Below are 23,707 nucleotides of genomic sequence, written 5' to 3' on the forward strand. Positions count from 1 at the left end.
ATTGTTGGTCTCAAATCATCTATATGCCACATTCTTTATGTCATGTGCTTACTTTTTTTTTTTAAACTATTTATTAAGAAACAATTTTTTTTTTGGTACTGGGGATCGAACTCAGGACCTTGCACTTGCGAGGCAGGCGGCAGAACCACTGAGCTAAATCCTCTGCCCCTGTGCTTAGTTTTAATTAAAATGCCAAAGAAGCAAAACCATCAAAATGGATTACCATTATCATTCATGGTATGTTGTTAGATAAGGCTTTTATAATAGACATGGAGCACAAAATTATACATTGTGAATATTTATGGAACTATCAGGTAAGGAACCTGAGATTTAAAAAAAATCTAAAAAGGTCTGGGGATGTAGCTCAGTGATAGAAAGCATACCTAGCTTTCATGAGGCTCTGGTTTTAATTTTCAGTGCTACAAAAAGAAAAAAAAAAGGAAAAAGAAGTTCAAACAATACTTTATATGAAAATCTAATTTATAAAAGATAATCTGTTGTAATTTTTTGAAGTCTTTCCAGATCTTTTTCTTTTTTTTTTGGAAAAAAAAATTTATATATATATATATATATATATATATATATATATATATATATATATATTTTTTTTTTTTTAAAGAGCTCCTGAGGGCAGAAAAGAAATTAGAACTGAATTGAAAATTCCCATCCTGCTTCATTCTTCTGTGGCATTTTTCAGGCCTTGATGGGGCTTGTTACATAATCAGCTTTGGTTTTCAATGGCTTCTTTTATTATAAAGCAGAATTCTTGCCTAACACAGCCTCCCTTCCTTCTTTTCTGCTTTCAGTTTCTTAAGTTACAAATACATTTAAACAATGATCAAGTCATGCTGCAACAAGCATGAGGAACAAGTGAACAACTATGGCAAGAAATTGGTATTCTTGGGTCTGAGATCCAGCACTGGAGAAAAAGGTGAGGTCAGTAATACTCAAAAGACCACACTGATGGAAAATTTGGGGTAACTTTTTTGCTTGCTCTTTTATCCTTGCTTTTCATAGAGCACATGAATGTTTGGCATCATGGAGACAATTATAAAATAATTGCTTGCCATTTCTAATTATGTATTGTTTGGAAAGTGTCCAGATGTAAATGCACTATACTTTTTGTTAAACTCTTGGGCTGTAACTTAATTAATGCAATAAAACAATTATCTGACTTAAAATTAATTTTACCATTAACCCAACAGGTTTCAGGTAGAACTCCTTAAACTGTATGTGACATTGAACCTTCCAATGCCAAAAAAAAAAAATTTATTTCTTGATTACTTAAGAGGGTCAAACAACTTAACCCTTATCCTAATATTATGCCAATTATGCCCCCAAGTAACTCAGTGCACTTTCCTTAGCAACAAAATACCAGTTTCTCATTACAAAAACCAAAATGAGAGACTTTTTATGAACTGGCTAAAATTGACTAGAGATATGAAGATAATGTAAGTGTTACTAAACATGGCTGTAATTCTTTGAATCAAATATTACAGTGAAGGTTACACAGCTAGGTGAATATACTCATTGCCACTTAATTAGTTACTCAGAGCGGTAAATATTATGCATATAAAAAGAAAAACAAAAGAATAATTATACGATGATCACCTGTGTCTCTACCACCAAATTTAAGAAAAAGAATATGACATTCAATTTTGACATCTTATGAGAGTCCTTTGGGGATCCCTACCCTTGATCCTTCACAGCCCACCCATGTCTGACAATTTTGATTTTTGCATTATCATCCCCTTGCTTTATTGTTCAGCCTTGTACATGAGACAGCTTTATAAAAGGAATCTCACTTCATGTTTTTTTCTGCAATAGTTTTTATTCATACTTTAGTTTCCAGTCCATTCAAATTGTTACATATAGCTATACTTCCTTTATTTTTACTGCTATGCAGGGTTCTATCACATGGATACTCTGTCATACATTTATCCTTTTACTGCTGATCTGCTGATTGACACCTGTGTTGCTTCCCTTTTTATATTTTTTGTTGTTATTGGTATTACATAGTGTTGGTATGAACCTTCTGTGTCCTTGTACACATGGATGACTTTTCTAGATAATGTCAAGTTTCCAAGTTGCTTCCCAAAGTTACCTGTTTACCACTCCAATAGCCTTGTGTAAGAATGGGATTGCTTCATATTTTTATTAGGGTTATAACTGCCAATCTGTTTTATGTAACATGGCAATGCACTGTGGTTTTAATTTTTACCTTCCCAATTTCTAATGAGGCTGTATAACTTTTCCTTTCTTGTTGGCTTTTTAGTCCTTTCCTTCTTTGAAGAGCCTATTTAAGCTTTTTATTGATTTCTCTTTTTTGCTTTTTCTTTTCTTGTTTTTTTCAATATTTATTTTTTATTAGTACTTGCTTGCAGTACACAATCACATTCCTTGTGGGAAGTTGGTACATGTACATAATACATCTTAATTCTTTTTTCATCCCCTTTTCTTCCCACTTATCCCCCTCCCTTTGCTTTTTTTCTAATTGATTTCCTAAAGCCCTTTTTGTTAGTGAAATACGTATATATATATATATATATATACACACACATATATATACACATATATACATATATATACATATATATACATATATACATATATATACATATATATATATAATATCATCTTTTCTCTCAAATTGTGCCTTCTTTTTCCACTCTTTTGGTATCTATATTGATAATTCTTTTACTTTCTATTATAGATGAATTCATAGGGGATTTAGTTTTAGTATTCTAGTCTATCTCTTCTTGTCTCAAAAATCAAGGACAGTCCATCATCCTAGAAGTTTGAGTTTGTGTTTCTATGGATGAAAGGTAGCAACTTTATCCCAGCCTTCAACTGCATCTTAGTCATCATTTTTTTTTTTTTGGTACCGAGGATTGAACTCGGGACCTTGTACTTGCGAGGCAGGCAGCAGAACCACTGAGCAAAATCCCCAGCCCTCTTAATCATCATTTGACAATGTTTATAGCAATAGTTTTTGCCTAGAACAATTGATTAGTCCACAGATTTTCCTGTCCCACTGTACATCGTTTATTCAGTAGCCGGACAATCTGACACACATATAGACCCCCTTTTTCCAAGTTGAGAGTATTAATTGCTGATATTCTATCTTTCCACATTGGCACAGATTTTGTAGGTAGACCCAATAACAAATACTTAGGTGAGCTGTGTGGGCACCAGCAGCACACATCCCCCCACCCTCCCTGTTGAAATGAGAAGACATGTAAACAAGTCTCAAAGCCAGACTTCCAGAAAATGGAAAACAACATAGAACAATCTGATACCACCTAGACTCCATGAACTGGCAACAAAAGAAGATCTGGACAAAATATGAAATCAGATAACAGCAGAGATTGTGCCTATAATGCAAGACATGATTAATAAATCTAGAGAGGACACAGATAAAAAGATAGAGGAGCTGAGGAATATGATGGAATCCCAACATAGGAAACAAAAGGAATCCATAAAGCAGATGCAAACAGATTTCCAGGAGAATAAACACTGCATTGAAAGTTTACACAGCAGAATGACCAAAAGTGAGGACAGAATTTCAGATATAGAAGATAAGATTGCAACTATTGACCAGGAAAAGAAAAATTTCTTTAAAATAGTAAGGGACCATGAAAAATCAATCCAGCAGCTGCTAGATGATGAAAAGAAGAATAACATGAGACTGATCTGAGTCAATGAAGAAACAGGTACTAATACAATAGTAGTGGAGGACCTCAATACCCCATTGTCACAAATAGATCAATTAGACAAAAAATAAGCACCGAAATACTAGAACTCAACCAAACTCTTGAACAAATGAACTTAACAGATGTTTATAGACTGTTCCACCCCACAAAATCAGAATACACATTCTTTCTGGCTGTACACAGATTGTTCTCCAAAATAAACCACATACTCGCTCATAAAATGTGTTTAAGTAAGTGCAAAGGAACTAACATTATCCTCGGTATATTATCAGACCATAGTGCAATGAAATTGGAGATCAATAGCAAAATAAACCACAAGAATCTCATAAACACATGGAAATTGAACAACACACTTCTGAATACCAAGGGGTCACAGAGGAAATTAAAGAAAATATCAGACAGTTCCTACAATTAAATGACAGTTCCGATACAACATATTGGAATCTGTGGGACACAATGAAAGCAATCTTATGAGGGAAACTCATAGCAGTGAACACTCACATGAGGGAAGCAGAGTGAGCTCAATTACACAACCTGATGTTGAACCTCAAGCTTCTAGAAAAAGAAGAGCAGAACAAACCCAAAGCTCATACAAGGGAGGAAATTATAAAGATCAGAGGAGAAATCAATGCAATGGAGACTAAGAGAACGATACAAAAACTCAATGAAGCCAAGAGTTGGTTCTTTGAAAGAATCAACAAAATTGACAAACCTTTAGCCAACTTTGTCAGTAAAATGAAAGAAAAGGCCCAAATCCATGCAATTAGGAATGAAAAGGGTGAAATTACAACAGACCCAGCAGAAATCCAGAGGATCATCAATACCTGCTTCCAGAACCTATACGCCAATAAGATGGACAACACAGAAGAAAAGGACAGATTCCTAGATATGTATGAATTACCAAAGTTGAATGAAGAAGACCTAAAAATTCTAAACAACCCAGTATTAATCAATGAAATTGAAAATGTAATTAAAAACTCAGCAACTAAGAAAAGCTCAGGTCCTGATGGCTTCACTGCTGAATTCTACAAGACATTTAAAGAGGAACTACTGCCACTACTGTTTAAATTCTTCAATGAAATTGAAAGGGAAGCAATACTCCCAAATTCATTCTTGAAGCAAGCATCATCTTGATCCCTAAAGCAGAGAAAGACCCAACCGAAAAAGAGAACTAGAGGCCAATCTCACCAATGAACATAGATGCAAAAATCCTTAATAAGATACTGGCAAATAGAATGCAGAAGATCATCAAGATTCTACAACCTGACCAAGTGGGATTCATCCCAGGGATGCAGGGATGGTTCAACACATGCAAATCAATCAATGTAATACACTATATCAATATAGCCAAGGACAAAAACCATATGATCATCTTAATAGATGCAGAAAGAGCATTTGACAAAATCCAACACGCATTTATGATAAAAACCCTACAAAAATTGGAATAGATGGTCTCTACCTCAAACTGATAAAAGCCATCTATGAAAAACCAACAGCCAATATCATACTAAATGGTCAAAAACTGAAATCCTTCATGCTAAAATGAGGAACAAGACAAGGATGTACACTATCACTACTCCTGTTCAATATAGTCTTGGAAACATTAGCCACAGCAATTAGACAAGAGAAAGAAAAAAAGAATAATGATAGGAAATGAAGAAATCAAATTGTCATTATTTGCAGATGACATGACACTCTATATAGAGGACCCCAAGAATGCCACCAAAAGTCTTCTAGACTTAATAATCAAGTTCAGTAAGGTAGCTGGATACAAGGTCAACACACAAAAATCAATAGCTTTCCTCTACATGAACTCACTAAGAGACAAATAGGGCAAACAATTCCTTTCACAATAGCACCCTAAAAACTGAAATACCTAGGAATAAACCTAACAAAAGAAATCAAATACCTCTCCTCTGAAAACTATAGCACTTTGAAAAGAGAGATTAAAGAGGACATCAGAAAATGGAAAGACATTCCTTGCTCCTCCATAGGAAGAATAAACAGTGAAAACGACCATAGTTCCAAAACTGCTATACAGATTCAATGCAATCCCAACTGAAATTCCAGCAGCATACTTCATGGACCTTGAGAAAACAATCCAAAAATTCATTTGGAACAAGAAGAGTCCTAGAATAGCAAAAGCAATTCTAGGCAACACAGACATGGCAGGAGGTATCACAACCCCGAAGGTGAAACTATACTACAAAGCTACTGTGATAAAAACAGTATAGTACTGGCAAAGAGACAGACCTGAGGACCGGTGGAATAGATTAGAAGATGTAGAAACAACTCCAGACACACTCAGCCACCTCATCTTTGACGAAGGAGCCAAACATCCTCACTGGAGGAAAGATAGCCTCTTTAATAAATGGTACTGGAAAAATTGGGTTTCAGCTTGCCAAAGATGAAAACTAGACCTATATCTCTCACCATGCACTAAACTAAAATTGAAATGGATGAAAGATCTAAATATTAAAACAGAAACGCTGAACAGGCTGGAATAGAGGTTAGGTAGAACTCTTGAAGACATTGGTATAGGAAAAGATTGTATGAACAAAACCTCAATTGCCCGTGAACTAGCACAAACAATCAATAAATTTGATCTCTTCTTATTAAAAAGCTCTGCACAGCAAGAGAAACCACTAATAGTATGAAGAGCCAACCCACAATGTGGGAAAAAATTTTCACCTGCTATTCCTCAGACAAAGGTCTACTATGTAGAATGTATAAAACATTTTAGGGGCAGTGAAGCTCAGCCAGTCCCAGCACCCAGAAGGAAGCTCCCCACCTCCATCTCAGGCTCCTAGGCCAGTGAAGCTCAGCTGGTCCCAGCACCCAGAAGGAAGCTCCCCTGCTGCCATCCGAAGCTCCTAGGGCACAGAAGGTGAGCTGCATGGGCGCCAGAAGCACCCCCCACCCTGTGGAAATGAGAAGACACATACACAAGCCTCAAAAACAGACTTCCAGATCACCTACAGCAACCCCAAAGGGAAACGAGATGGAACACTCTGATACTCAACCACCTGGACTCTCTGAACTGGCAACAAAAGAGGATCTGGGAAAAATGAAATCAGAAATAATTACTCCGATAAACAGCAAAGATTTTGCTCATGATGCAAGACATGATTAATAAATCTAGAGAGGACACAGATAAAAAAATAGAGGATCTGAAGAACATGATGGACTCTGAACATAGGAAACAAATGGAATCCATAAAACAGATACAAACAGATTTCCAAGAGATTAAGAACTCCGGAATGAACCAATGTGAGGATAGAATTTCACATATAGAAGATAAGATTGCAATTAGTGACCAGGAAAAGAAAAATTGCTTTACAATTGTAAGGGAACATGAGAAATCAATTCAGCAGCTGCTAGACAATGCAAAGAAGAATAACATAAGACTGATTGGAGTCAATGAAGAAAGAGGAGAGAGTGCAGATGACATAAAAAACTGTTCACAGAAGTGATGGCAGAAAACTTCCCAAGGAGGGGAAAAGAACTTGACATACAGATAAGTGAGGCATATAGGACTCCAAATAGCCTTCATCAAAAAAAATCTACACATAGGCATATAATAGTTAGGATTCCAGAAATCCAACAGAAGAATAAAATTCTACAAGCAGTGAGAGAAAAGAAACAAATCACATACAAAAGAAAGCCCATCAGAATCACAGCAGACTTCTCAATGCAAACCCTCAAGGCAAGAAGAGCTTGGAGTGATGTATTTCAAGCCCTAAAGGAAAACAGCCTGCAACCCAGATTGATGTACCCTGCAAAACTATCTTTCAAAATTGATGGAGAAATAAGATGCTTTCATGATAAAGAACACCTCAGGAACTTCATGAATATCAAACCGGCACTCCAAAAAATTTTAGACAATACCCTAGGAAAAGACAATGAGGATCACAACCCCAGGAAACCCAGCAGAATGAATCCATTGGTCGTGACAAATTAAACGCAAAGGGGGAGAGTCCAACAAAAAGAAAAAGTCATGATAAGGCTTTTAAAACTTTTGACTTCATCTCCCTAATGAGTGTATAATTCAATCTTGAGCCAGGGATTTAGCTCAGTGGTTCCGGAGCCTGCCTCGCGAGCACAAGGTCCAGAGTTCGATCCCTGGTACCAAAAACAAACAAACAAACAAAAAATCTTATTATTGTACTGATTAGTATTTTTCTGATTCTAGAGTTGCACACCATTCCTTGTGCTGTACTGGCTATTTATCATCTTGTTATGTCTACATTTTAATTGGGTTGTCTATTAATGAGCTCTAAGAATTCTTTATATATTCTGCTCATAGGTTATATGCATTGTAAATATGGTCTGTTTAAGGACTACTTTTCATTTTAATGATGTCATTTAAAGTTCTCAATTTTGATGGAATCTCATCAATTTTTTTTCTTTTATACATCATGGTTTTTGTATCCTAGGTAGTTCTTGCCTACCCTGAATTCATAAATATTTTCCCTTATAATTTCTTCTTAAAGTTTTATACTTTTAGGCTTTCTTATTTAGGTTCATAGATCCCTTCAAGTTATTTTCATGTATGGAAAAAAAGGATTGAGGTTAATTTTTTATATATGGATACCAGATGTTCTAGTGCCGTTTGCTGAAGACACTATCTCTTCCTCGGCTCTTGAATTGAGTTTATATTCTATAAAATGTTAATGTTAAATAATCTTTCAAAACTCAGTGGACCATATATGTGTGGTTCTATTTCTAGATTCTCTGTTTTATTCCAATGATCTATATATCTTTCCTTACACCAACACTGCCTTGATTACTGTAGCTTTAGAAGAAGTCTTAAAATTGGGTGCTAAACGTCTTCCAACACTGTTTTTGTTTTTGTTTTTGTTTTTAACTTTTCTAGGTCCTTTGTACTCCTACATAACTTTTAAATTTCAATATCCAATTCTCCATTTATAGCAAGTATACACAGACCTGAATTTTTATATACACCTTGTGTTTTCTAATCCTGCTAAATTCAAGTACAAGTTCTAGGTGCTCCTAGAGATTTCTTAGTATTTTCTCTGTAGATGATCATTTCATCCACATGTAAAGATTTTGCTTCTGCTGTGCCAATCCTATCCTAGTTGTGTCATTTTATTGCCAGACTATTTTGGTTTAGACCTATGTTTCAAAGTCTAATGGAGAGAGAAGAGTAGGCATATATGCCCTTGTTCCCCACTTTAGGGAGAAAGCATTGTATCGTCTCCATTCATAGAAGGAGTTTTTGTTGGAAGTTTGGAGTACATGTCTTTGATCAGTTGAGAAGGTTCTGTTCTACTTCTAGTCTCCTGATAGCTTTTACCATGAACAGCTGTAGAATTTAGTTCAATACTCTTTCTCCAACTAGTGACAGGATCATATGGCTTTCTCCTTTCCTCTGTTTAAATGATTACTTTTGGGGGTGGATCTTCCAATGCTGAACCAACACTGCCATCCCTATAACAAAACCACTTTCTACATCCTGCCAGATCTGACTTCTAAGAGTTTGTTTTGTTAAACAAATTTCTATCTATGTTCATACTTTTTTCTTCTATTATCTTTATCCAGTTTTAGGATTAGCACAATGTTGATTTCCTAAAATGAGGGGAAAAGTGTTCCTTCTTTTTTCTGCTTTAAATGTTTGATATAATTTATCAGTTAAGATGTTTATGAGCCTGCTGTTGTCATATAGATAGGTTTTCAAGCTAGGAATATACTTTCTTTAATAGGTGCTATTCAAATTTTATATTTCCTCCAGAGTTAGTTTCATTAATTTGTCTTCTAAGTTACTTCTTAGAAGTTGTCAAATTTATTTCAAAACAGATTTTTGTAATATGCCTTCTATATCCTTTTAAATTCTGTAAAATCTGTGGAAATGTCTCCTAGATCTTAATATTGTAATTTAAAAAAATGTATAACTGATATTGTGTAACAGGAAGAAAAGGTCTAAAAGAGCAGGGGAATTGGGAGGGGTAGGGGAAGGGAAAGGAAAAAATATGAGAGGAGGAAGAAAATGGAAACAAGGTCTTTGCAAATAGGGAAGGGTGGAGGGAGTGAAGGGAGGGCAAGGAAAGGGGGAGAGGAAGAACCAAACATTTTAAAAAGTCACACCTCCCAAATTCAAAGACCCAATATAAAAATGGGCATCTGAAATGAAGAGACATTTCTTAGACAAAGAAGTAGAAATAGCAAATAAACATATGAAAAAATGTTCAATATCACTGGTCATTTGAGAGATGCAAATGAAAACAACACTGAGATTCCGCCCCACCCCAGAAAGAATGGCTGCTATCATGAAATCAACCAATAAAAATGCTGGTGGGGCTGTGGGAAAAGAGGAACCTTGATCCACTGTTGGTGTTAGTGTGGACTGGTGCAACCATTGTGCAACCACTGAAATTCATCAGTATGGAGATACCTCAAAGATCTAGGACTGAAAGTCCCATATGACCCAGCTATTCCACTGCCGGTTATCTTCCCCAAAGAATTTTAAGAATCATACCACAGTGATATATGTGCACTCATGTTCACAGCAGCACAATTTGTAATACTCAAAACTTGAAAGCAGCCCAATTGCCCATCAACTGGAGCCTGGATAAAGAAAATGTGGTTTTTTAAAATAAAATGCAGTCCTACTCAACCATAAAAAAATTAGATATTAGAAACATTCATAGCTAAATGGATGCACATTGAGGCGATACTCTTAAGTGAAATGAATAGGACAAGCATGTGTAAATACCGAACAGTTTCTCTAGTGTGAGAAACTTTAAGTGTAAATAAGGACTAAAAGGCATAATAGATAATGTGAAATAGGAAGAAAAGGGGCAAAGGGGAAGGGGAAGTAGGAGGGACATGGGAAAGGAAAGCAGGGAATGGAATTAATAGGAGAAAATGAAAAAAAGGTAACAAAGTCTTTGTAAATAGGGAGGGATGGAGGGGTTGAAGGGAGGGCAGGGGAAGGGGGAAAAAATAAGACTCAAGAGAGATTATGTAAAGATGGAAATTTCCAATGATGAATGTCATTATATTGTGTACCTAAAAGGTACCAATAAAATTAATTTTTTTTTAAAAAGCAGCAACAAAAAAGCAAATACCTCCACGTTCTCTTTAGATCAATGAGGTTGGATAAGGTGTAGGAACTTCAGTGTTCTTATCTCAATATTGAGACTAATAATATTGACCTTCGAGGGTTTTTGAATAGATTTAATTAGATAATATATTTGGAGGACTCATCATTTAATACATGCTCAGTAAATGGCAATTATTCATAGTATTATAATTATAAAAATACATGGCTATCCCATGAATCACCATACAGAAATACTTCCATTTCATTAACACAAGAAGTAGAAATTTAAATACAAAGGAAGGCGAAATTTTCCATAGTCAGATCTCAGGCCTAGGAGCATCAGGGCCCAATACTCATGTGGTGAAACAAAGGCACAAAGGCTCAAACTGTCTTCACCTTTTCTGTTTGCCCTCCTAGTCCCTACCATGCTTCTAGTTTAATTCTGCTGTGCCACTGTAAGGAATAAAGTAGCTACAGAGTCTATGTAAGAATAGCATATATTCTTCCTGTCTTATGGATGGAGGTGGATCCTTTAGAAGCCAGCCTGGGCTCCTTTCTCATCTCTCAGTCCATGTTCAGCTCATGGGAAGCACAGAAGTCTTGTGATTTAGTCCTAAACTATGAATGACAAGGACATTATTGCTGCCCATGAGGAATATAAAAGCTAGCTGGACAGAAAGCAATCCTTGTTTAAAAAAGGAGAATAATGAATAAAAGGAAATTATCCAACTGTGGGTTTTTATTTTAATAGCTACACTTACAAAATGTTAACTGATATAGTGTAATCATTATTGTGTGAAATTAGTTATATTTTCAAAACTTGCCACTTATGGAAAAAAAAGTGGCCTTTGCCCAGTATCTTAATACCCAGTGTCATCAATAGTGGTCCAATCTGATATTATATCAACTTTAAGTTAAGTTGCTGCATTTTCTTTGTCTATGTTCATCACTGTTTTCAAATGTGGTTCTTTGCTTGATTGACAGGAAAAATGTGGATCAATTCTGCACCGCAGTAGGTGAACTGACCTACCCAAAGTCACCTAGGACAGGGAGGCATTTTCACAAACAAAGTTGAAGTGCTTAGACTTGTAGTTTTGTCTTTCTTCATGTAGCTGCTTTTCCAGCTCAAGTGAAAATCTATTTTTGTCTGGGGAGTTTAAGTAAGGTGTGATGTTGGTGACAGGATGAACGGCTCTCACAGGGAACAAGAACTCCACTTCTTAGTGACAGCTTGTGCCTGCCACTCCTCCAGGGTGCTTTACTACTTATCAAAGGAATGAAGACAAGTGGACTGAGGCCCCACTGTGCTGCACCATCTTTGGAAATGCCTGTGAAATATAAATCAATGGTTCTGTTTCTGAAAAAATTGCAACAACTCTGTAGCCCAGAAGACAAGTAGAGTTTGAGAAGATAAATCTGCAATAGCCTTCCAAAAGTAATTTTTTTTGTTAGCATTTGTTTGCAATACATAATAGTTAACATTTGTTTTTGGGAAATTGGTATGTGTATATAACATATCTTAATCATTTTCAATTCCTTTGTCCCTTCCACCCCCTTCCCTCTCCCAGATCCTCTTCTGCATCTCCCAAAAGATGCCTTTTTGTTTCAACCATCTTTCCTTAATTTTACTCCAAGAGTCACTTTAAAAAAGATATCTAGAAAGCAAAGCGGAAATAAATGGGAGGTGGTGGTGGTAGGGGGAACATCTGGTATTCTGTTGTAAAATTTAGTATATATGTCTACTTATATAACTTTTTCTGAAACAAAGCTATTATGCTCCCCAGGTGGCAAATATAGAAATGAATACCCAGCTAGCAAAATCTTCCTCTCTGAGTTTACAGATTACCTTGTTTATAAGAATAATACTTTAGTGAAGGTGTCAGCTGTTCTGGTTATAGCCATCACTCACTCAACAATTGGCAAGTTGCGCTGAGCACTCCTCTAAGCTCAGGGAAAGATCCTCATTGTCTAGCCAGGAAATGAGGCTTCTGATATTCTTTTGGCATTACAGAAAAAAAAAAGCACTGAAATATGTGTGATAGCTCACTGCTGAGTAAACATCATCGTGTCCAGAGCACTCTTGGCAGTCTTTCCTGAGGTCATTTGAGGGTGTGTCCTATCTCTGGCCACAGAGAAAAGCAGTTTGTTATAGTTGGTCCGTCTCCACTGCCTAAAGAGGGCAATTGATTTTAGAAAAAGAATTAATCTAATAAAAATAGACAGCTTAAAATGAGATAAACCAGAATATCAATCTCCACTATAGTTCTTATGTTGTGTTCTTCCAAGTAAATAATTCTATAAGAAATTAGGATGCCTGTGAGGTTTTCATATATTCAACTATTTTTTCTTATCTGGTTCCTTCTAAAATAATTTGTTTCATATATGAGAAAGTGGAGAGAAACTGATAGATCCACCCGAAAAAATAAAATCACACTAGAAAGATTTCTTATGCTTTCTTCAAAGGACCCCTCTTGAGAATCAACATGGGGATGTTCACAGGAATGGCCTAATTCTGACAAAGCAGTCAGTGAGGTTCTTGATTCTGCTTTTGTTCTTTCATCTCAGCAGCTGAGGTCATCTTGTTATTGCTGCTCTCCTGGCTGTTTGACGAATGTCCATCAAGTTTCTAAATACAGAAATATTTCCATAGGTTAGCCTTCTGTCTGTGGATGAATATGTCGATTATTGACATTGAAATGTCAGAAAGCTGTTGCGTTAAAAGATTAGTGACTCTAAATGGCAGTTGTCTGGTGATTGTATTTTCCTGGCTTGTTACCGTTGTTTTATGATGCTCAGGTAGAAGGTGGGTGTGTGTCATTGGCTCTCCCTAGTCATGACTGGGTTCTACTTTCTTTCTGAATATTCAGTGTCTTGGGGGATCATTGACATTGTAGGCACCTAGAAGCTTGTTACAAATACAAAACCACAGGCTACACTCTAGGCCTCCTGAGTCAGAATCTAAATTTTAACAAGACCCCCAGCTGATTTACAATGTTCACATTAAATTTTGAGACATTCTCTACCTTACCATAGAAAGGATCCATATTACCTTCCTCATCTTCACTTTTGCTCTTTTACTATAAGGCTTTACGAACAGCTTTCACTATTCAACTTACTTACAGAATAGATAGGACTTACATGTTAGATTCTGCATTTGTTTCTATTATGCTGTTGTTGATATCATAAACTGGGAAAATCATATTGTTTTAAGCCTGGTGAAAATAGGTGAATAGTTACCAAAGTCTTAGGGAAGGTTCATGAAACTAATACCTTCAGAGTGTGAAACTTGTCATAAAAATGTTCCTGCCTTTCTCTTATGGAAGATGGATATCACAGGTCATTTTTGCATCATATACATCTGTGGAACAAAAGATCTGGGGTATTTGGGGGACTGTATGGTTCTGCTAGCTGAAGCCATACTTAGAATCTTGAAACAGTCTCTTAGGGTAGCAACACTAAGTGATAACTGCTCAATTCTCTGTAAACACATTATATTAGGTGTGCTGTAATAGTTTTTAAAGTTTTATGAAAGCAAAACAGAAAACCTATTCAATAAGAAGCAAAAAGACATATACATTACTCTAATATCCATGATAAAAAAAGTTGTTCTGGTTTACTAATCAGTACTAATTACTTGGCATGCATCTTCTCCAATTCTATTATATAGAAGCCATTATTCTTAATTTAGACTTAAAGAAACTAGAGCTCATGGAAATTAAACAATGTTCTCAAGATTATGCAAATAATTGATGGAGGTCATATTCACACTGAGACTGTTCCCACTGTAGTCTCTTCACTAAGCTATGTAGCTCCCAACTACTCCATGCATAACGATTGAGTGAAGATTTAGGCAAAGGGGAAAGGTGGTTTAATTTAGGGGACTCCTAAAATATTCTTTGCCACTGAACCATTACAGAGCCATTGAAGTCCTGGGTGCTTCTGGGTAATAGTAAAAGTCTAATTGAATTTTTAGGGCATAGAAATCTCAGGTTTACAAGGGCCCTACTTGTATCACCCTAAAGAATTTGTGCATATTTGCCAATTTGTTTCAACAGCTGAGATCGCTTTCATCAGTGTTGCTCTTATGTTCCATTTCTTCCAGGAATTTACTCTGTATCAGTCCCTCTTAATTTTATATTCCTCCCCTCCATTGGTCCTCCTCTCCTTTTGTTGGGGGCATACTCACGTCACCTCTTCTTAAAAAAAAAAATCAATCACCACTAACAAACATTTTCCTTGACTCTTGTTCTCCTTCTATATCCTTTCACCCTCTTTTACCTGAAACAGTGGCTGCCTCACTTACTGTCTGTAAATCATTTTTTAAAATTCACTTTGAACCTATTGCCATCTGGTTTTGTTTTCCATCACTCACTGAATCTGAAATAGCCATTTTCAACAAGTTTTTATGATACTAAGATGCAATAGTCTTTCAGAGAAAAATGGAAAGAGACTATAAATGACACATTGAAAATGTACTGTGAGCCATCATTCTGCACTGATATCTGTCTATATTTTTTCATTTAACCTTCATACTATCCCTGTGATATTTAAAAATCATCATGATCAATGTGGTTTAAAACTTAGGAAACAGATTCAATGCATTCAATTAAAATAAGGTAGAGACTTGATTCAAATCTAATTGTGTCTGACTCAAAATTCAATGGTTTCTCATTAAACAAGACAAAAAATAGAGAGGGAGGGAGGCACAGAGAGAGAAAAGAGGAGGAAGGAACTGGAGGGGAGTGTACAGGAGGAGAGATTTGAACATAGTAAATGTTCCTTAAAACAAGCAGTAGATTTAAATTGAACTTTAGATTAACTTCATTGCTACTATTATTTTTAAATTTTAATATACAGGAATACTTTATTTAAGAACTAAAAGCAGAGCACAGAAAAGGGGAAAGTAATATTACTTACAAACATTACTTATATCTCAGAAGTTGCATACTTAAGGGAAAGACCTCTGATCTCTGTTAAATGGTGTTTTCTCTGGACTGAAGGTTACAGCAAGGATATCTATTTGATAATACAGCAAGGATATCTATTTGATAATACTGCCACCTTGCACAACTCCTGAGGGCTTTGTTAACACACAAGAAATGGATCTATAAGGTGAATAGTGAATGAATTTACCAAAATTGTGTGTGCTATTTAAATTTTCTTGACATTATTCAAATTTTTTCTGGTCTAGAAATCAGGACAGAATCTCAGGACAGATGGCTTGGTAATGAGTTTTTCACTTCTTTTGGCTGCCAAGCAATTTGAAAATTTCACTAAGCCTGGCCCCTGTCAGTACAGTTCAGCACTTCAACTTGAAGACTAGTCTGACACCAGGAAGTTGTTATCATCATCAGCTAATACTTAGCAAGTGTGGCACATCAGGTTTTACAAAAATGGAAAAAAATGGTCTATTCTGATTGTAACTTCTAGCAAGTTTGGGTTGCAAGTGAATTTCTGTGTTGAGCTACAAGTTTAACTTGTATTTCCAATCCAATTCCCTTCTTAACTTTGGATCCACTGATCCAATAATCTGTTGTACATTTTTACTTGGATATCATGCAGGCATCTAAAAATGCACATGCTCACTGTGGAATTCTTGATCTTTCCCAAGAAAACCTCTCCTGCTCTAGTGTTTCCTGTTTCAGTGAATATTAACATCATCTATTCAACCTGAGATCCAAACTTGGAATCATTCTTGACTATTCCCTCCCTTTACCACATCCAATCACCAGGGCCTGTCCATTCTACCTCCTAAATCCTTCCACTTCTCTCCATCCCCAATGCCATCATGATGTTGGGATCATCATCAATTTTTAACTAGTTGGGCATCAGCCTCACCCTTTGCTGCCAAATCCATTTTCTCTGTGGGACCAGTGTGGTACCTTAAGTCAGTCATGCCATTCTCCTGCTGAAATCCATTCCATGCTTTCCTTTGGCTGCAGGGTGAGGTGCAAACTGCTCAGCATAACTTAGAAAGATGTTATCTCCCTCCCCAGTACCATTTCTACCCAATCAGTTATTCAGTAAGAAAATATTTTTTGAGTGTCTTCTCTATGTGAACCTTGCTTTAGGCTCTTAGAGATATGAAGCTATCCAGATACAAGCTAATGGGAACATACACACAACATGGAAATGAATGAATGATTTTAAGTCCTGACAAATACCTAGAAGGGAGAGATTTTTGAGAGGTGCCATCTATAAACTTTTCTTTATTCCACCTACACTAATGTAGATGTTTCAGATGAGTGTGTTCCTAGTCCTTCTATCATTACTTTAGCATGTTTATATTATTTCTTGTATGACTCTTTTATGCTCCCTTGTTATAGACTGGCTTATGTCATATGCTTAAATATTTGTTAAATAAATGAATGTTACTTTCTAAATATGAAATAATTGATAAGCTTTTATCTAATTGGGTAAAAATTAAAATGTGTATATATATAAACACAATATACATATATACACATAACATATATATAAACATGTTTCAGAGTTATATATGTAGGACTGTATATATTGGAAACAAATTTATAATTGTTCATATACTTGCAGATTTGTATATTGAACTTTTTTTGTTTTTTGTTTTTGGTACCAGGAATCAAACTCAGAGCCTCACACTTGCCAGGCAGGTGATGTACCACTAAGCTACATCCCTGGCCCATTGTATATTGAACTTTTAAACACATACAATGATTGGCTTATTTACTTCAAATTCACCAATTCTTTCAAATAATGAATTGTATATATTACTAATTTCTTGGTTTTTCTTCTTATCTGCTAACAAAAATAAATAGAAATAATTTTGTTTGGAAAATTGTGAGATAAAAAACATTAAACACTGCAAGGAAAAATAGATATGACTTTTTTGTGTCATTTTAGCTGAAGAAACAAATTGTGGGTGGAATAGCCATCACTGTAGGGAAGACTATATTAATACCTTCTGTTTGTTAAATACTCTTACCTTTGGAAGGTTTATACCTATTAATCTGTTCTATTAGATGTTAAATCTTTGTAAGGATTAGTAAAGGAACAGTAGGAGACCCATGTAAAGGGACATGGGACAACCATAGTATCTTCCATCTTCAGGTTCTGCAGAAAAGAACATTTTGTCCACCTGTGCTCACCATAAAACCAAGAAAATCATAACAAATAATATCAGCTTGAATAAAGTTTAGATTGGGTTTATGTACTTTTTGAGAAAATAGTTCCTCTCACCCTGAAAGTATTTGCTTACATAATTTTGACTATTTGGCCTTGTTATTGATGAAAGAAACTTCTGGGGAGAATTTGTGTTCCAAGTCTTTTGTTATTTTCTTCTTGAATTCTTACAGCACACTGTGCTTTTACTGTGGCCATTTAGGGTGTGTATCAGAATTTCTTCAGGAAACATTAACTTTCCAAAATATTTTGGCACAAAGAATCAACAATAGCTATCTTATCAACTTCTCTTAAAGGAGAACAGGGTTTTTTTTCTGACCACCATTTTCTCACCAAGTCTATCACTTGTAAATACTCTGAGGTGTATACCTATAGTTTGAGATCAGTTGCTTGGTTCCTAAATAGAAATAGTTTCAGACAGAATGGAGTACAGTGATGTAGAAAAAACATGGGTTTAGGAGTTAAAAGCCTCTCAACCAGGACATTTCTCTGATTTGTATAATGCATCTCCTTTCTGTTTATCTATATTTCCATCTCTCCTCCAATGCTTATTTAAAATTTGCCTCTTGAAACCCTCAGAACTTGGTTTGGTTTCTTTGTGGTTGACAGTTTAACTAGCTTATTGTTTTGTAGACGCTTATATATGTGCACACTTAATTAGGGGCGGGTGCTGCTGGGGAAATGACCTTTATCTGAAGACCTTAAATCTAAAAATAATTAAAACAAATAGAAATCTTTCCTTCTACTGCTCAATGTTTCAAAAATTACAATGAGCTCATACTTGTCAGGGTTCAAGTAATATACAGCCTACATGACATTCCAAGTTTAAAGCATGAGTGAAAAAATACTGATCAGAAGCACATGATGTGGAAAAAGGGGTGGGTATTGAATTCTGTGGTCCCATGTGGCAGTCCAGCTTCAGACTCTTAAGTCTAAGTTATTTACAGTACTGAAGAAAGTGCCCAAATCACGACTACCCATGGCAACGCAGAACAACGCATTGAGCATGCCACTGATAAAACTCAACAGAGAATTGGCTTCCCAAATGTGGGGACACATAAAACAAAACATTCTTTCTTTATGGTAACTATTTGAATTTCTAATTCTCTGGGCCTCACAAGTTTATTATGAAAACCATGTTTAGTTTCCTTTAGGGACAAAAAAGAACCACATGCTATTGCGTAAAGTTATAGAATTATAATAGCAAATTTTTAAAACCCTATAATTTGTTCCTTGGGTAGCCTTATATTGTCCTCTTCTGCATTAGGTAATTCAAACACAGAAACATTTTACCCTTGACACAATTTGGAATTTGGAATTGCTTGAAAAAACCTGAATAACTTCATTTTTCCATTTGAAAATTCTCTAAACGCAAATTGATAAGTTCTCAAAGAACTTCAGTGCTGAGTTTGCAGGCTAGCATTTCAACTGCCAAGACGTATATTCAAAGTGTTTGTATTGCCAGAGAAAACATAGCTGTTAGTCTACAGCTCAAGCAATCTGTACACCATCTTTTAGCTTAGGGAGATTGCAAAGTGGGCTGAAGGTTAGATGCACATCTTAGAAAAGTCAAATTCAGTGCTGGAATGGCATCTACCCAAAGAAAACAATCAAGTCCCAAATAGCAACATTAGCTTAGAATATTGGAAGTTTTAAATTATGGCTTATTTTGAAAGGATTCCCACTTTACACAACAAAACAAAGTGATAGGATCCACAAGCCAAAAATTTTCTCCCAATCTTCAATTTTACTTTTGATGAATATTCTTGTGTCTTGCTTTAACTTTTCTTTAATAGACCATGATAGCATAGAAACTGGCCATGTAGGGTAATTTCATGGTGGTATCAATGGAAAGGGTCTCATAAGGCCAGAGTGGCTGTGAGAGACAATTCCTGACATTTTCATAGACTAGATTGAATTCTTGGCACAACCTGAATTTCCCCTCTTACTACTCCTTAGCTGAATCAGTTATGCTTTGATTTCTACACTGATAATGTGATAGAGTAAATTGGGTCATTTTTAAATTGGGCATTTGTAATGACCCAAGATACAGCAAACTGCATAAATAAAAGATGACATTTCTGAAGATGTGAAAAACATCTTTGTCTTTTCCAAGTTTCTTTTATTATTAAATGTTCATATATCTAATACCTTCATGGGTTAGTTCAAACTTTAACAGGGTGGCTACTGTAGAGATAAGATAAGTTTTGGGTTATATATAAATACCGAAGCACAAAATCTAACTCCAGCCTTTTCTCACCACTCATGTCCCCCTGGTGTCTTAGTATATTCCCCTTAAAAACCCTGTTCCAGATTTTATAGAATCTTCTCAGAAACCCAGTTGTTCATCCACACTCTTTTATTCAATCAACATTTATTCAATGTGTCTGCCTTATTCCAGCTTTGTATATAAAATGTTTTGATCAATCCTCTCAAGAATTACTATTTTGCAGGTGAAAAATAAGTCAGGGGATTTAAGTAACTTGTGCAAGGTCACACAACTAATCAATGGCACGTGGACAGGTGAATTCTGTACCTCGGTCCCAAGGCTGGCTTTGAGATACCTTAAGAAGACACAGTAATGGATGCACATAACGATGAGAATCATGTGGCTGTGCAGCCAGTGGGACCAGTAATAAATATAACGTGGCCCAGTGAGTACTCTCAAGGACCCGTCTTCCACTTTTTTTTGGATACCATGGGTATTGATAATATAAAAATTTGATCAGTAATACAACAAAGTGATCTTTGCATTCCAGAGAAAGAATCCAACTATCAATAAATATTAATGATATCAAATGTATCTTATTCCATAGATCTCAAGAGACTTATAACCAGCATCTGAACATATATATTTCCTGATTTAGATTTAATGATTTTCCTTCCAGCTTCTTGGTACCATTTATTAAACATAATGAACGCCTTCTCTTAGGACCTATTTTGTTTTTCTGCATGTATGTAATGTTGAAACTCTCTTCTGGCATTTGCAGCTGTGATTTTAATTCGATTTGTGCCACTGTGATCCAAACCTCAGGATCTCCTAATGAAAATCATAAAACTGTGTAAGTAGAAAGAGACTTCAGAGACCAACTAGTCGCATAGTTTCAAACTGGCTGAAGCTGGCCCGGAATCTGTGTTATTTGCTCTCCACAGTAATAATCCAAGTTGTGTTGTTATCATTTTTAAAATTTGTTGCCAAAACTTTTAAGTGAGTGTATTTCAAATTTTTAAAAATCTGTTTGTTGAGTTCTCTCGAATATTTAGAATACTAGGCATCACTGGGCCTGTCTTACCGCTCATGGATGCTCATTTCCTGTCTTCACTGTTTGGAGAAGCAAGTGCTCCCTGGAGATGGGGCTGAGTTCATAGGCTGTCACCATCCCTGGCCTCCCCTCATTGGTAATTCGGGGTCAACAAATGCTGATATTGATTATGGAATTTGTATTATTTTCTTATAGCAGAGTTAAATTGAAGAAAAATATTCCTAACTGTCAGAAATAGGAAGATAGAAGATAATCTGAGAGGGATTTATGTTTAAAAACAGAGAAAAAGTTGCTTTGTGGAAGTGAAGAATATGCGTTTTGAGCTAATATGCAAATGAAACATCTCTGTTTCAAGTCTATAACTGATATACTTTGCTTGGCCTTGTAAGCAATTGAGAGCTATGATCTCATCTTATTTTGGAGATTTGAACACAGATAGCAAAAGAGGTTAAAAGGCCTCCCTAGAGTTTACATTTGTAAGCCTTAACTAGAGTGAAGATTTTCTTACCTCTTATTATGGTGCTGAGCATGTAAGAGATAACAAATATTTGGTGAATGAATTTGTGTGTTGAAAGCTAAAAACGAATTTATTTTAATGTTTTGAAATTTTTAAAGAAAAACTAAGACATAGTATTAAAGAAATTTATATATATTCAAAAAGGGCACAAATATTGAAGCATATAAGCATTGTTTCATCTAGATGTCAGAGTTCCCTAAATCTCTCCTTTGGAAGGTACTTAACTAAGAGGGCCTTAATCATTTTCCTTGTCTGTCAGGATTGTATTTTGTCCAAACTACTGCAGAGTTGTGGTAGAATGTATCTTGAGTTAAAATGTTAAGCTAGAAAAAATAATTTTAAGAAAAGTTTCTCTCTCTCTCTTTGTCTCTCTCTCTCTCACACACACACACACACGAACACATACACACACATATACTCATACAAATTCAGAAAAATACAGTACTTAGCTTATGAATTTTGCTGTGAACCATTTCTATTTTTCAAGGTTCCCATCCTTCATTTCTGTTTCTATTACTACATTTTAAAGACACAAACATCTTTTAGATTATAATTTTTTCTTCTTACTCATAAACACTATAGAGTCTCAGGATAGATTTTAAAATAGAGACATTAGGAATAGAGATATAGCTCAAGGTTAGAGCTCTTTTTCAGCACGAGTTTGATCCCTAACACCACAAAGAAATATTTTTTTAAAAAAAGACAGAAAGAAACCAAAAAGAAAAGAAAAGAGAAGTCTGTCTGTTTTCCCACCCTATTCTTTTCAATCCAAACCAGTTACAGAGATCGATTTTTTAAGGGATCCTTGAGAGGTCATGGATCCATTCCTTGGCTTCCATAACCACCCAAGATGTCAGTCCAGCCAGTTTTCCACGTCCTCCAGATGCAATTGTTTTACATATTTAAGGAAGCTGGAGGAGCTTCTAGACAGGCAGGATTTCTAAAATTTAGAGTATATTCTCTATATTTTTATATTACCCTGTGTCTTAGTTACTTTTCTTATTGCTGAGACAAAATACCCAACACCACAAGTTAAAGGAGGAAAGGTTTATTTCAGCTCACAGTTTGTAGAGGGTTTAGTCTACAGTTGGCTGGCTTTAATGCAGGGTGGCACGGTACAGGGGCACTGTAGAGGAGAGACAGTCTATGGCATGGCAGGGCAGGCAGAAGGCAGCAAGCAGCAAGCCTGTTTGTCCCTTTTATCCCTTCCAGGGTAAGGGTACCTGCCTTTTGGATGGTGCCATCCACACCCAGAACTATGCCCACCCCATCAGTGGATTAATTAAATAACCACGAACTGCACCCTTAATCCCAGCATCACACACCCTAGATCCAGCTACCTTCAAAAAGCACCACCTATGACTGCCTGGGGCTTTGGGGGTATATCTAGATACAAGTTATAACACCCTGCAAATATTTTATTGGCTTCTGTGAGTATCATTATTTTCCTTCAGAGGAAAAGATTCCATAGCAACTGTGCTTAAAAATTACCATTTTTTTCATCAACAGAAGTTGTTTCTCATGTATTTCCTAGACACTGCATGAGTACATTTACAGTCATTTCCTGTTCAGTTGGATTAAACAAAAACCAGCTGATTGCCATCCTCAATAGCAAATGATTTATTCCCTTTAAATATTTTCACTCCAATCTTCATTTCCATAGCTTAATAATCTTGATTTTTTTTGCATTTATTTATTTTTTTGGTACCGGGGATCGAACTTGGGACCTTGAGCTTGCAAGGCAGGCGGCGGAACCACTGAGCTAAATCCCCGGCCCAATAATCTTGAATTTTTAAAAGGTGTTTCCAAGATAATGCCTTGCAAAGTCCTAGTTATCCCAAAGGAGAGTTCAAAGGGTGATGGAGGATCCCAGTGGTGAATTAGCTCTGACACTTTAGAAGTTCTGGACCCTATTGTGTTCTCTTGATCACATATCATAGATTTGGACCACTCTGGCTTCCTTTCCATGGAAAAGGCCAAAGGCACTGACAAT

The 23,707-nt window shown here is 35.9% G+C and overlaps 1 pseudogene across 1 annotated transcript in view; it reads left to right on the forward strand.

Moving 5' to 3' along the window:
• The window catches only part of LOC106009451 (zinc finger protein 878 pseudogene), a 252,194-nt pseudogene that overhangs the window by 38,937 nt on the left and 189,550 nt on the right, over positions 1–23,707 (forward strand). Inside the window, exon 2 of the transcript XR_015452325.1 lies at positions 807–931. The product of XR_015452325.1 is annotated as a zinc finger protein 878 pseudogene (transcript). The remainder of the gene's footprint in view (positions 1–806; positions 932–23,707) is intronic.

Source organism: Heterocephalus glaber, unplaced genomic scaffold (genome assembly GCF_053883595.1).
Source record: "Heterocephalus glaber isolate CG9 unplaced genomic scaffold, H.glaber_assembly_v1.0 deba00001444, whole genome shotgun sequence".
Lineage (NCBI taxonomy): Eukaryota > Metazoa > Chordata > Mammalia > Rodentia > Bathyergidae > Heterocephalus > Heterocephalus glaber.